The sequence below is a fragment of the Pleurodeles waltl genome, chromosome 4_2 (assembly GCF_031143425.1).
Source record: "Pleurodeles waltl isolate 20211129_DDA chromosome 4_2, aPleWal1.hap1.20221129, whole genome shotgun sequence".
Classification (NCBI taxonomy): Eukaryota; Metazoa; Chordata; class Amphibia; order Caudata; family Salamandridae; genus Pleurodeles; species Pleurodeles waltl.
The window spans coordinates 648,412,118-648,426,345 of NC_090443.1; positions in this window are offsets into that span (position 1 = coordinate 648,412,118).

Consider the following 14,228-nt stretch of genomic DNA (forward strand, 5'->3'; position numbering starts at 1 on the left):
TCCTCACATTTCGGTGACAGAAAGTTCTGGAATCTGAGAGGAGCCACAAATTTCCTTCCAGGCAGCGTTCCCCCAAGTCTCCTGATAAAAATGATACCTCACTTGTGTGGGTAGGCCTAGCGCCCGCCACAGGAAATGGCCCAAAAACAAAATATGGACACTTCACATTTTTTCATAGAAAACAGTGCCTACCTGTGGATTTTGGCCTCTAGCTCAGCCGGCACCTAGGGAAACCTACCATACCTGTGCATTCTTGAAAACTAGAGACCTAGGGGAATCCACGATGGGGTGCCTTGTGAGGCTCTGACCAGGTTCTGTTACCGAGAATCCTTTGCAAACCTCAAAATTAGGCTAAAAAAATACGATTTCCTCATATTTTGGTGACAGAAAGTTCTGGAATCAGAGAGGAGCCACAAAATTCCTTCCAGCCAGTGTTCCCCCAAGTCTCCTGATAAAAATGATACCTCACTTGTGTGGGTAGGCCTAGCGCCTGCTACAGGAAATGGCCCAAAAACAAAACATGGACACTTCACATTTTTTCAAAGAAAACAGTGCCTACCTGTGGATTTTGGCCTCTAGCTCAGCCGGCACCTAGGGAAACCTAGCAAACCAGCGCATTTGTGAAAACAAGAAACCCAGGGGAATCCAAGATGGGGTGATTTGTGGGGCTCTGCCCAGGTTCTGTTACCCAGAATCCTTTGCAAACCTCAAAATTTGGCTAAAAAAACACATTTTTCTCACATTTTGGTGACAGAAAGTTCTGGAATCAGAGAGGAGCCACAAATTCCCTTCCACCCAGCGTTCCCCCAAGTCTCCAGATAAAAATGATACCTCACTATTGTGGGTAGGCCTAGCGCCTGCGACAGGAAATGCCCAAAAACACAACGTGGACACATCACATTTTTTGAAAGAAAACAGAGGTTTTTTTTGCAAAGTGCCTACCTGTAGATTTTGGCCTCTAGCTCAGCCGGCACCTAGGGAAACCCACCAAACCTGTGCATTTGAAAACTAGAGACCTAGGGGAATCCAAGATGGGGTGACTTGTGGGGCTATGACCAGGTTCTGTTACACAGAATCCTTTGCAAACCTCAAAATTTGGCTAAAAAAACACGTTTTCCTCACTTTTGGTGGCAGAAAGTTCTGGAATCAGAGAGCAGCCACAAATTTCCTTCCACCCAGCGTTCCCCCAAGTCTCCCGATAAAAATGATACCTCTCTTTTGTGGGTAGGCCTAGCGCCCGAGACAGGAAATGCCCCAAAACGCAACGTGGACACATCACATTTTTTGAAAGAAAACAGAGGTGTTTTTTGCAAAGTGCCTACCTGTAGATTTTGGCTTCTAGCTCAGCCGGCACCTAGGGAAACCTACCGTACCTGTGCATTTTTGAAAACTAGAGACCTAGGGGAATCCATGATGGGGTGACTTGTGGGGCTCTGACCAGGTTCTGTTACCCTGAATCCTTTGCAAACCTCAAAATTTGGCTAAAAAAACAAATTTTCCTCACATTTTGGTGACAGAAAGTTCTGGAATGAGAGAGGAGCCACAAATTTTCTTCCACCCAGCGTTCCCCCAAGTCTCCCGATAAAAATGATACCTCACTTGTGTGGGTAGGCCTAGCGCCTGCGACAGGAAATGCCCCAAAACGCAACGTGGACACATCATATTTTTTTAAAGAAAACAAAGGTGTTTTTTGCAAAGTGCCTACCTGTAGATTTTGGCCTCTAGCTCAGCCGGCACCCAGGGAAACCTACCAAACCTGTGCATTTTTGAAAACTAGAGAACTAGGGGAACCCAAGATGGGGTGACTTGTGGTGCTCTGACCATGTTCTGTTACCCAGAATCCTTTGCAAACCTCAAAATGTGGCTAAAAAAACACATTTTCCTCACATTTTGGTGACAGAAAGTTCTGGAATGAGAGAGGAGCCACAAATTTCCTTCCACCCAGTGTTCCCCAAGTCTCCCGATAAAAATGATACCTCACTTGTGTGGGTAGGCCAAGCGCCCGCGACAGGAAATGCCCCAAAACGCAACGTGGACACATCAAACTTTTTGAAAGAAAACAGAGGTGTTTTTTTGCAAAGTGCCTACCTGTAGATTTTGGCCTCTAGCTCAGCCGGCACCTAGGGAAACCTACTGTACCTGTGCATTTTTGAAAACTAGAGACCTAGGGGAATCCATGATGGGGTGACTTGTGGGGCTCTGACCAGGTTCTGTTACCCTGAATCATTTGCAAACCTCAAAATTTGGCTAAAAAAACACATTTTCCTCACATTTTGGTGACATAAAGTTCTGGAATGAGAGAGGAGCCACAAATTTCCTTCCACCCAGCGTTCCCCCAAGTCTCCCGATAAAAATGATACCTCACTTGTGTGGGTAGGCCTAGCGCCTGCGACAGGAAATGCCCCAAAACGCAACGTGGACACATCATATTTTTTTAAAGAAAACAGAGGTGTTTTTTGCAAAGTGCCTACCTGTAGATTTTGGCCTCTAGCTCAGCCGGCACCTAGGGAATCCTACAAAACCTGTGCATTTTTTAAAACTAGAGAACGAGGGGAACCCAAGATGGGGTGATTTGTGGTGCTCTGACCATGTTCTGTTACCCAGAATCCTTTGCAAACCTCAAAATGTGGCTAAAAAAACACGTTTTCCTCACATTTTGGTGACAGAAAGTTCTGGAATCAGAGAGGAGCCACAAATTTCCTTCCACCCAGTGTTCCCCAAGTCTCCCGATAAAAATGATACCTCACTTGTGTGGGTAGGCCTAGCTCCCGCGACAGGAAATGCCCCAAAACGCAACGTGGACACATCATATTTTTTTAAAGAAAACAAAGGTGTTTTTTGCAAAGTGCCTACCTGTAGATTTTGGCCTCTAGCTCAGCCGGCACCTAGGGAAACCTACTAAACTTGTGCATTTTTGAAAACTAGAGAACTAGGGGAACCCAAGATGGTGTGACTTGTGGTGCTCTGACCATGTTCTGTTACCCAGAATCCTTTGCAAACCTCAAAATGTGGCTAAAAAAACACGTTTTCCTCACATTTTGGTGACAGAAAGTTCTGGAATCAGAGAGGAGCCACAAATTTCCTTCCACCCAGTGTTCCCCAAGTCTCTCGATAAAAACGATACCTCACTTGTGTGGGTAGGCCTAGCGCCCGCGACAGGAAATGCCCCAAAACGCAACGTGGACACATCACATTTTTTGAAAGAAAACAGAGGTGTTTTTTGCAAAGTGCCTACCTGTAGATTTTGGCCTCTAGCTCAGCCGGCACCTAGGGAAACCTACCACACCTGTGCATTTTTGAAAACTAGAGACCTAGGGGAATCCACGATGGGGTGACTTGTGGGGCTCTGACCAGGTTCTGTTATCCAGAATTCTTTGCAAACCTAAAAATGTGGCTAAAAAACAAATTTTCCTCACATTTCGGTGACAGAAAGTTCTGGAATCTGAGAGGAGCCACAAATTTCCTTCCAGCCAGCGTTCCCCCAAGTCTCCCGATAAAAATGATACCTCACTTGTGTGGGTAGGCCTAGCGCCCGCCACAGGAAATGGCCCAAAAACACAACGTCGACACTTCACATTTTTTCATAGAAAACAGTGCCTACCTGTGGATTTTGGCCTCTAGCTCAGCCGGCACCTAGGGAAACCTAGCAAACCAGCACATTTTTTAAAACTAGAAACCCAGGGGAATCCAAGATGGGGTGACTTGTGGGGCTCTGGCCAGGTTCTGTTATCCAGAATCCTTTGCAAACCTAAACATTTGGCTAAAAAAACACATTTTCCTCACATTTTGGTGACAGAAAGTTCTGGAATCATTGAGGAGCCACAAGTTTCCTCCCACCCAGCGTTCCCCCAAGTCTCCCGATAAAAATGATACCTCACTTGTGTGGGTAGGCCTAGCGCCCGCGACAGGAAATGCCCCAAAACGCAACGTGGACACATCACATTTATTGAAAGAAAACAGAGGTGTTTTTTGCAAAGTCCCTACCTGTAGATTTTGGCCTCTAGCTCAGCCGGCACTTAGGGAAACCTACCAAACCTGTGCATTTTTAAAAACTAGAGACCTAGGGGAATCCAAGATGGGGTGACTTGTGGGGCTCTGACCAGGTTCTGTTACCCAGAATCCTTTGCAAACCTAAAAATTTGGCTAAAAAAACAAATTATCCTCACATTTTGGTGACAGAAAGTTCTGGAATCAGAGAGCAGCCACAAATTTCCTTCCACCCAGCGTTCCCCCAAGTCTCCCGATAAACATGATACCTCACTTGTGTGGGTAGGCCTAGCGCCTGCAACAGGAAATGCCCCAAAACGCAACGTGGACACATCTTATTTTTTTAAAGAAAACAGAGGTGTTTTTTGCAAAGTGCCTACCTGTAGATTTTGGCCTCTAGCTCAGCCGGCACCTAGGGAAACCTACCAAACCTGTGCATTTTTTAAAACTAGAGAACTAGGGGAACCCACGATGGGGTGATTTGTGGTGCTCTGACCATGTTCTGTTACCCAGAATCCTTTGCAAACCTCAAAATGTGGCTAAAAAAACACGTTTTCCTCACATTTTGGTGACAGAAAGTTCTGGAATCAGAGAGGAGCCACAAATTTCCTTCCACATAGTGTTCCCCAAGTCTCCCGATAAAAATGATACCTTACTTGTGTGGGTAGGCCTAGCGCCCGCGACAGGAAATGCCCCAAAATGCAACGTGGACACATCACATTTTTTTAAAGAAAACAGAGGTCTTTTTTGCAAAGTGCCTACCTGTAGATTTTGGCCTCTAGCTCAGCCGGCACCTAGGGACACCTACCACACCTGTGCATTCTTGAAAACTAGAGACCTAGGGGAATCCACGATGGGGTGACTTGTGGGGCTCTGACCAGGTTCTGTTACCCAGAATTCTTTGCAAACCTAAAAATTTGGCTAAAAAAACACATTTTCCTCACATTTCGGTGACAGAAAGTTCTGGAATCTGAGAGGAGCCACAAATTTCCTTCCAGGCAGCGTTCCCCCAAGTCTCCTGATAAAAATGATACCTCACTTGTGTGGGTAGGCCTAGCGCCCGCCACAGGAAATGGCCCAAAAACAAAACATGGACACTTCACATTTTTTCATAGAAAACAGTGCCTACCTGTGGATTTTGGCCTCTAGCTCAGCCGGCACCTAGGGAAACCTACCATACCTGTGCATTCTTGAAAACTAGAGACCTAGGGGAATCCACGATGGGGTGCCTTGTGAGGCTCTGACCAGGTTCTGTTACCGAGAATCCTTTGCAAACCTCAAAATTAGGCTAAAAAAATACGATTTCCTCATATTTTGGTGACAGAAAGTTCTGGAATCAGAGAGGAGCCACAAAATTCCTTCCAGCCAGTGTTCCCCCAAGTCTCCTGATAAAAATGATACCTCACTTGTGTGGGTAGGCCTAGCGCCTGCTACAGGAAATGGCCCAAAAACAAAACATGGACACTTCACATTTTTTCAAAGAAAACAGTGCCTACCTGTGGATTTTGGCCTCTAGCTCAGCCGGCACCTAGGGAAACCTAGCAAACCAGCGCATTTGTGAAAACAAGAAACCCAGGGGAATCCAAGAAGGGGTGATTTGTGGGGCTCTGCCCAGGTTCTGTTACCCAGAATCCTTTGCAAACCTCAAAATTTCGCTAAAAAAACACATTTTTCTCACATTTTGGTGACAGAAAGTTCTGGAATCAGAGAGGAGCCACAAATTCCCTTCCACCCAGTGTTCCCCCAAGTCTCCCGATAAAAATGATACCTCACTATTGTGGGTAGGCCTAGCGCCTGCGACAGGAAATGCCCAAAAACACAACGTGGACACATCACATTTTTTGAAAGAAAACAGAGGTTTTTTTTGCAAGTCCTACCTGTAGATTTTGGCCTCTAGCTCAGCCGGCACCTAGGGAAACCTACCAAACCTGTGCATTTGAAAACTAGAGACCTAGGGGAATCCAAGATGGGGTGACTTGTGGGGCTCTGACCAGGTTCTGTTACACAGAATCCTTTGCAAACCTCAAAATTTGGCTAAAAAAACACGTTTTCCTCACATTTTGGTGACAGAAAGTTCTGGAATCAGAGAGCAGCCACAAATTTCCTTCCACCCAGCGTTCCCCCAAGTCTCCCGATAAAAATGATACCTCTCTTTTGTGGGTAGGCCTAGCGCCCGAGACAGGAAATGCCCCAAAACGCAACGTGGACACATCACATTTTTTGAAAGAAAACAGAGGTGTTTTTTGCAAAGTGCCTACCTGTAGATTTTGGCCTCTAGCTCAGCCGGCACCTAGGGAAACCTACCGTACCTGTGCATTTTTGAAAACTAGAGACCTAGGGGAATCCATGATGGGGTGACTTGTGGGGCTCTGACCAGGTTCTGTTACCCTGAATCCTTTGCAAACCTCAAAATTTGGCTAAAAAAACACATTTTCCTCACATTTTGGTGACAAAAAGTTCTGGAATGAGAGAGGAGCCACAAATTTTCTTCCACCCAGCGTTCCCCCAAGTCTCCCGATAAAAATGATACCTCACTTGTGTGGGTAGGCCTAGCGCCTGCGACAGGAAATGCCCCAAAACGCAACGTGGACACATCATATTTTTTTAAAGAAAACAAAGGTGTTTTTTGCAAAGTGCCTACCTGTAGATTTTGGCCTCTAGCTCAGCCGGCACCTAGGGAAACCTACCAAACCTGTGCATTTTTGAAAACTAGAGAACTAGGGGAACCCAAGATGGGGTGACTTGTGGTGCTCTGACCATGTTCTGTTACCCAGAATCCTTTGCAAACCTTAAAATGTGGCCAAAAAAACACATTTTCCTCACATTTTGGTGACAGAAAGTTCTGGAATCAGAGAGGAGCAACAAATTTTCTTCCACCCAGTGTTCCCCAAGTCTCCCGATAAAAATGATACCTCACTTGTGTGGGTAGGCCAAGCGCCCGCGACAGGAAATGCCCCAAAACGCAACGTGGACACATCACATTTTTTGAAAGAAAACAGAGGTGTTTTTTTGCAAAGTGCCTACCTGTAGATTTTGGCTTCTAGCTCAGCCGGCACCTAGGGAAACCTACTGTACCTGTGCATTTTTGAAAACTAGAGACCTACGGGAATTCATGATGGGGTGACTTGTGGGGCTCTGACCAGGTTCTGTTACCCTGAATCATTTGCAAACCTCAAAATTTGGCTAAAAAAACAAATTTTCCTCACATTTTGGTGACAGAAAGTTCTGGAATGAGAGAGGAGCCACACATTTCCTTCCACCCAGCGTTCCCCGAAGTCTCCCGATAAAAATGATACCTCACTTGTGTGGGTAGGCCTAGCGCCCGCCACAGGAAATGGCCCAAAAACACAACGTCGACACTTCACATTTTTTCATAGAAAACAGTGCCTACCTGTGGATTTTGGCCTCTAGCTCAGCCGGCACCTAGGGAAACCTACCAAATCTGTGCATTTTTAAAAACTAGAGACCTAGGGGAATCCAAGATGGGGTGACTTGTGGGGCTCTGACCAGGTTCTGTTACCCAGAATCCTTTGCAAACCTAAAAATTTGGCTAAAAAAACAAATTTTCCTCACATTTTGGTGACAGAAAGTTCTGGAATCAGAGAGCAGCCACAAATTTCCTTCCACCCAGCGTTCCCCCGAGTCTCCCGATAAAAATGATACCTCACTTGTGTGGGTAGGCCTAGCGCCTGCGACAGGAAATGCCCCAAAACGCAACGTGGACACATCATATTTTTTGAAAGAAAACAAAGGTGTTTTTTGCAAAGTGCCTACCTGTAGATTTTGGCCTCTAGCTCAGCCAGCACCTAGGGAAACCTACCAAACCTGTGCATTTTTTAAAACTAGAGAACTAGGGGAACCCAAGATGGGGTGACTTGTGGTGCTCTGACCATGTTCTGTTACCCAGAATCCTTTGCAAACCTCAAAGTGTGGCTAAAAAAACAAGTTTTCCTCACATTTTGGTAACAGAAAGATCTGGAATCAGAGAGCAGCCACAAATTTCCTTCCACCCAGAGTTCCCCCAAGTCTCCCGATAAAAATGATACCTCACTTGTGTGGGTAGGCCTAGCGCCCGCGACAGGAAATGCCCCAAAATGCAACGTGGACACATCACATTTTTTTAAAGAAAACAGAGGTCTTTTTTGCAAAGTGCCTACCTGTAGATTTTGGCCTCTAGCTCAGCCGGCACCTAGGGACACCTACCACACCTGTGCATTCTTGAAAACTAGAGACCTAGGGGAATCCACGATGGGGTGACTTGTGGGGCTCTGACCAGGTTCTGTTACCCAGAATTCTTTGCAAACCTAAAAATTTGGCTAAAAAACACATTTTCCTCACATTTCGGTGACAGAAAGTTCTGGAATCTGAGAGGAGCCACAAATTTCCTTCCAGGCAGCGTTCCCCCAAGTCTCCTGATAAAAATGATACCTCACTTGTGTGGGTAGGCCTAGCGCCCGCCACAGGAAATGGCCCAAAAACAAAACATGGACACCACATTTTTTCATAGAAAACAGTGCCTACCTGTGGATTTTGGCCTCTAGCTCAGCCGGCACCTAGGGAAACCTACCATACCTGTGCATTCTTGAAAACTAGAGACCTAGGGGAATCCACGATGGGGTGCCTTGTGAGGCTCTGACCAGGTTCTGTTACCGAGAATCCTTTGCAAACCTCAAAATTCGGCTAAAAAAACACGATTTCCTCATATTTTGGTGACAGAAAGTTCTGGAATCAGAGAGGAGCCACAAATTTCCTTCCACCCAGCATTCCCCCAAGTCTCCCGATAAAAATGATACCTCACTTTTGTGGGTAGGCCTAGCGCCCGAGACAGGAAATGCCCCAAAACGCAACGTGGACACATCACATTTTTTGAAAGAAAACAGAGGTGTTTTTTGCAAAGTGCCTACCTGTAGATTTTGGCCTCTAGCTCAGCCGGCACCTAGGGAAACCTACCGTACCTGTGCATTTTTGAAAACTAGAGACCTAGGGGAATCCATGATGGGGTGACTTGTTGGGCTCTGACCAGGTTCTGTTACCCTGAATCCTTTGCAAACCTCAAAATTTGGCTAAAAAAACACATTTTCCTCACATTTTGGTGACAGAAAGTTCTGGAATGAGAGAGGAGCCACAAATTTTCTTACACACAGCGTTCCCCCAAGTCTCCCGATAAAAATGATACCTCACTTGTGTGGGTAGGCCTAGCGCCTGCGACAGGAAATGCCCCAAAACGCAATGTGGACACATCATATTTTTTTAAAGAAAACAAAGGTGTTTTTTGCAAAGTGCCTACCTGTAGATTTTGGCCTCTAGCTCAGCCGGCACCTAGGGAATCCTACCAAACCTGTGCATTTTTGAAAACTAGAGAACTAGGGGAACCCAAAATGGGGTGACTTGTGGTGCTCTGACCATGTTCTGTTAACCAGAATCCTTTGCAAACCTCAAAATGTGGCTAAAAAAACACGTTTTCCTCACATTTTGGTGACAGAAAGTTCTGGAATCAGAGATGAGCCACAAATTTCCTTCCACCCAGTGTTCCCCAAGTCTCCCGATAAAAATGATAACTCACTTGTGTGGGTAGGCCTAGCGCCTGCGACAGGAAATGCCCCAAAACGCAACGTGGACACATCACATTTTTTGAAAGAAAACAGAGGTGTTTTTTTGCAAAGTGCCTACCTGTAGATTTTGGCTTCTAGCTCAGCCGGCACCTAGGGAAACCTACTGTACCTGTGCATTTTTGAAAACTAGAGACCTAGGGGAATCCACGATGGGGTGACTTGTTGGGCTCTGACCAGGTTCTGTTACCCTGAATCATTTGCAAACCTCAAAATTTAGCTAAAAAAACAAATTTTCCTCACATTTTGGTGACAGAAAGTTCTGGAATGAGAGAGGAGCCACAAATTTCCTTCCACCCAGCGTTCCCCCAAGTCTCCCGATAAAAATGATACCTCACTTGTGTGGGTAGGCCTAGCGCCCGCCACAGGAAATGGCCCAAAAACACAACGTCGACACTTCACATTTTTTCATAGAAAACAGTGCCTACCTGTGGATTTTGGCCTCTAGCTCAGCCGGCACCTAGGGAAACCTAGCAAACCAGCGCATTTTTTAAAACTAGAAACCCAGGGGAATCCAAGATGGGGTGACTTGTGGGGCTCTGGCCAGGTTCTGTTATCCAGAATCCTTTGCAAACCTAAACATTTGGCTAAAAAAACACATTTTCCTCACATTTTGGTGACAGAAAGTTCTGGAATCATTGAGGAGCCACAAGTTTCCTCCCACCCAGCGTTCCCCCAAGTCTCCCGATAAAAATGATACCTCACTTGTGTGGGTAGGCCTAGCGCCCGCGACAGGAAATGCCCCAAAACGCAACGTGGACACATCACATTTATTGAAAGAAAACAGAGGTGTTTTTTGCAAAGTCCCTACCTGTAGATTTTGGCCTCTAGCTCAGCCGGCACTTAGGGAAACCTACCAAACCTGTGCATTTTTAAAAACTAGAGACCTAGGGGAATCCAAGATGGGGTGACTTGTGGGGCTCTGACCAGGTTCTGTTACCCAGAATCCTTTGCAAACCTAAAAATTTGGCTAAAAAAACAAATTTTCCTCACATTTTGGTGACAGAAAGTTCTGGAATCAGAGAGCAGCCACAAATTTCCTTCCACCCAGCGTTCCCCCAAGTCTCCCGATAAACATGATACCTCACTTGTGTGGGTAGGCCTAGCGCCTGCAACAGGAAATGCCCCAAAACGCAACGTGGACACATCTTATTTTTTTAAAGAAAACAGAGGTGTTTTTTGCAAAGTGCCTACCTGTAGATTTTGGCCTCTAGCTCAGCCGGCACCTAGGGAAACCTACCAAACCTGTGCATTTTTTAAAACTAGAGAACTAGGGTAACCCACGATGGGGTGATTTGTGGTGCTCTGACCATGTTCTGTTACCCAGAATCCTTTGCAAACCTCAAAATGTGGCTAAAAAAACACGTTTTCCTCACATTTTGGTGACAGAAAGTTCTGGAATCAGAGAGGAGCCACAAATTTCCTTCCACATAGTGTTCCCCAAGTCTCCCGATAAAAATGATACCTTACTTGTGTGGGTAGGCCTAGCGCCCGCGACAGGAAATGCCCCAAAATGCAACGTGGACACATCACATTTTTTTAAAGAAAACAGAGGTCTTTTTTGCAAAGTGCCTACCTGTAGATTTTGGCCTCTAGCTCAGCCGGCACCTAGGGACACCTACCACACCTGTGCATTCTTGAAAACTAGAGACCTAGGGGAATCCACGATGGGGTGACTTGTGGGGCTCTGACCAGGTTCTGTCACCCAGAATTCTTTGCAAACCTAAAAATTTGGCTAAAAAAACACATTTTCCTCACATTTCGGTGACAGAAAGTTCTGGAATCTGAGAGGAGCCACAAATTTCCTTCCAGGCAGCGTTCCCCCAAGTCTCCTGATAAAAATGATACCTCACTTGTGTGGGTAGGCCTAGCGCCCGCCACAGGAAATGGCCCAAAAACAAAACATGGACACTTCACATTTTTTCATAGAAAACAGTGCCTACCTGTGGATTTTGGCCTCTAGCTCAGCCGGCACCTAGGGAAACCTATCATACCTGTGCATTCTTGAAAACTAGAGACCTAGGGGAATCCACGATGGGGTGCCTTGTGAGGCTCTGACCAGGTTCTGTTACCGAGAATCCTTTGCAAACCTCAAAATTAGGCTAAAAAAATACGATTTCCTCATATTTTGGTGACAGAAAGTTCTGGAATCAGAGAGGAGCCACAAAATTCCTTCCAGCCAGTGTTCCCCCAAGTCTCCTGATAAAAATGATACCTCACTTGTGTGGGTAGGCCTAGCGCCTGCTACAGGAAATGGCCCAAAAACAAAACATGGACACTTCACATTTTTTCAAAGAAAACAGTGCCTACCTGTGGATTTTGGCCTCTAGCTCAGCCGGCACCTAGGGAAACCTAGCAAACCAGCGCATTTGTGAAAACAAGAAACCCAGGGGAATCCAAGAAGGGGTGATTTGTGGGGCTCTGCCCAGGTTCTGTTACCCAGAATCCTTTGCAAACCTCAAAATTTCGCTAAAAAAACACATTTTTCTCACATTTTGGTGACAGAAAGTTCTGGAATCAGAGAGGAGCCACAAATTCCCTTCCACCCAGTGTTCCCCCAAGTCTCCCGATAAAAATGATACCTCACTATTGTGGGTAGGCCTAGCGCCTGCGACAGGAAATGCCCAAAAACACAACGTGGACACATCACATTTTTTGAAAGAAAACAGAGGTTTTTTTTGCAAGTCCTACCTGTAGATTTTGGCCTCTAGCTCAGCCGGCACCTAGGGAAACCTACCAAACCTGTGCATTTGAAAACTAGAGACCTAGGGGAATCCAAGATGGGGTGACTTGTGGGGCTCTGACCAGGTTCTGTTACACAGAATCCTTTGCAAACCTCAAAATTTGGCTAAAAAAACACGTTTTCCTCACATTTTGGTGACAGAAAGTTCTGGAATCAGAGAGCAGCCACAAATTTCCTTCCACCCAGCGTTCCCCCAAGTCTCCCGATAAAAATGATACCTCTCTTTTGTGGGTAGGCCTAGCGCCCGAGACAGGAAATGCCCCAAAACGCAACGTGGACACATCACATTTTTTGAAAGAAAACAGAGGTGTTTTTTGCAAAGTGCCTACCTGTAGATTTTGGCCTCTAGCTCAGCCGGCACCTAGGGAAACCTACCGTACCTGTGCATTTTTGAAAACTAGAGACCTAGGGGAATCCATGATGGGGTGACTTGTGGGGCTCTGACCAGGTTCTGTTACCCTGAATCCTTTGCAAACCTCAAAATTTGGCTAAAAAAACACATTTTCCTCACATTTTGGTGACAAAAAGTTCTGGAATGAGAGAGGAGCCACAAATTTTCTTCCACCCAGCGTTCCCCCAAGTCTCCCGATAAAAATGATACCTCACTTGTGTGGGTAGGCCTAGCGCCTGCGACAGGAAATGCCCCAAAACGCAACGTGGACACATCATATTTTTTTAAAGAAAACAAAGGTGTTTTTTGCAAAGTGCCTACCTGTAGATTTTGGCCTCTAGCTCAGCCGGCACCTAGGGAAACCTACCAAACCTGTGCATTTTTGAAAACTAGAGAACTAGGGGAACCCAAGATGGGGTGACTTGTGGTGCTCTGACCATGTTCTGTTACCCAGAATCCTTTGCAAACCTTAAAATGTGGCCAAAAAAACACATTTTCCTCACATTTTGGTGACAGAAAGTTCTGGAATCAGAGAGGAGCAACAAATTTTCTTCCACCCAGTGTTCCCCAAGTCTCCCGATAAAAATGATACCTCACTTGTGTGGGTAGGCCAAGCGCCCGCGACAGGAAATGCCCCAAAACGCAACGTGGACACATCACATTTTTTGAAAGAAAACAGAGGTGTTTTTTTGCAAAGTGCCTACCTGTAGATTTTGGCTTCTAGCTCAGCCGGCACCTAGGGAAACCTACTGTACCTGTGCATTTTTGAAAACTAGAGACCTACGGGAATTCATGATGGGGTGACTTGTGGGGCTCTGACCAGGTTCTGTTACCCTGAATCATTTGCAAACCTCAAAATTTGGCTAAAAAAACAAATTTTCCTCACATTTTGGTGACAGAAAGTTCTGGAATGAGAGAGGAGCCACACATTTCCTTCCACCCAGCGTTCCCCCAAGTCTCCCGATAAAAATGATACCTCACTTGTGTGGGTAGGCCTAGCGCCCGCCACAGGAAATGGCCCAAAAACACAACGTCGACACTTCACATTTTTTCATAGAAAACAGTGCCTACCTGTGGATTTTGGCCTCTAGCTCAGCCGGCACCTAGGGAAACCTACCAAATCTGTGCATTTTTAAAAACTAGAGACCTAGGGGAATCCAAGATGGGGTGACTTGTGGGGCTCTGACCAGGTTCTGTTACCCAGAATCCTTTGCAAACCTAAAAATTTGGCTAAAAAAAAAAAAATTCCTCACATTTTGGTGACAGAAAGTTCTGGAATCAGAGAGCAGCCACAAATTTCCTTCCACCCAGCGTTCCCCCGAGTCTCCCGATAAAAATGATACCTCACTTGTGTGGGTAGGCCTAGCGCCTGCGACAGGAAATGCCCCAAAACGCAACGTGGACACATCATATTTTTTGAAAGAAAACAAAGGTGTTTTTTGCAAAGTGCCTACCTGTAGATTTTGGCCTCTAGCTCAGCCGGCACCTAGGGAAACCT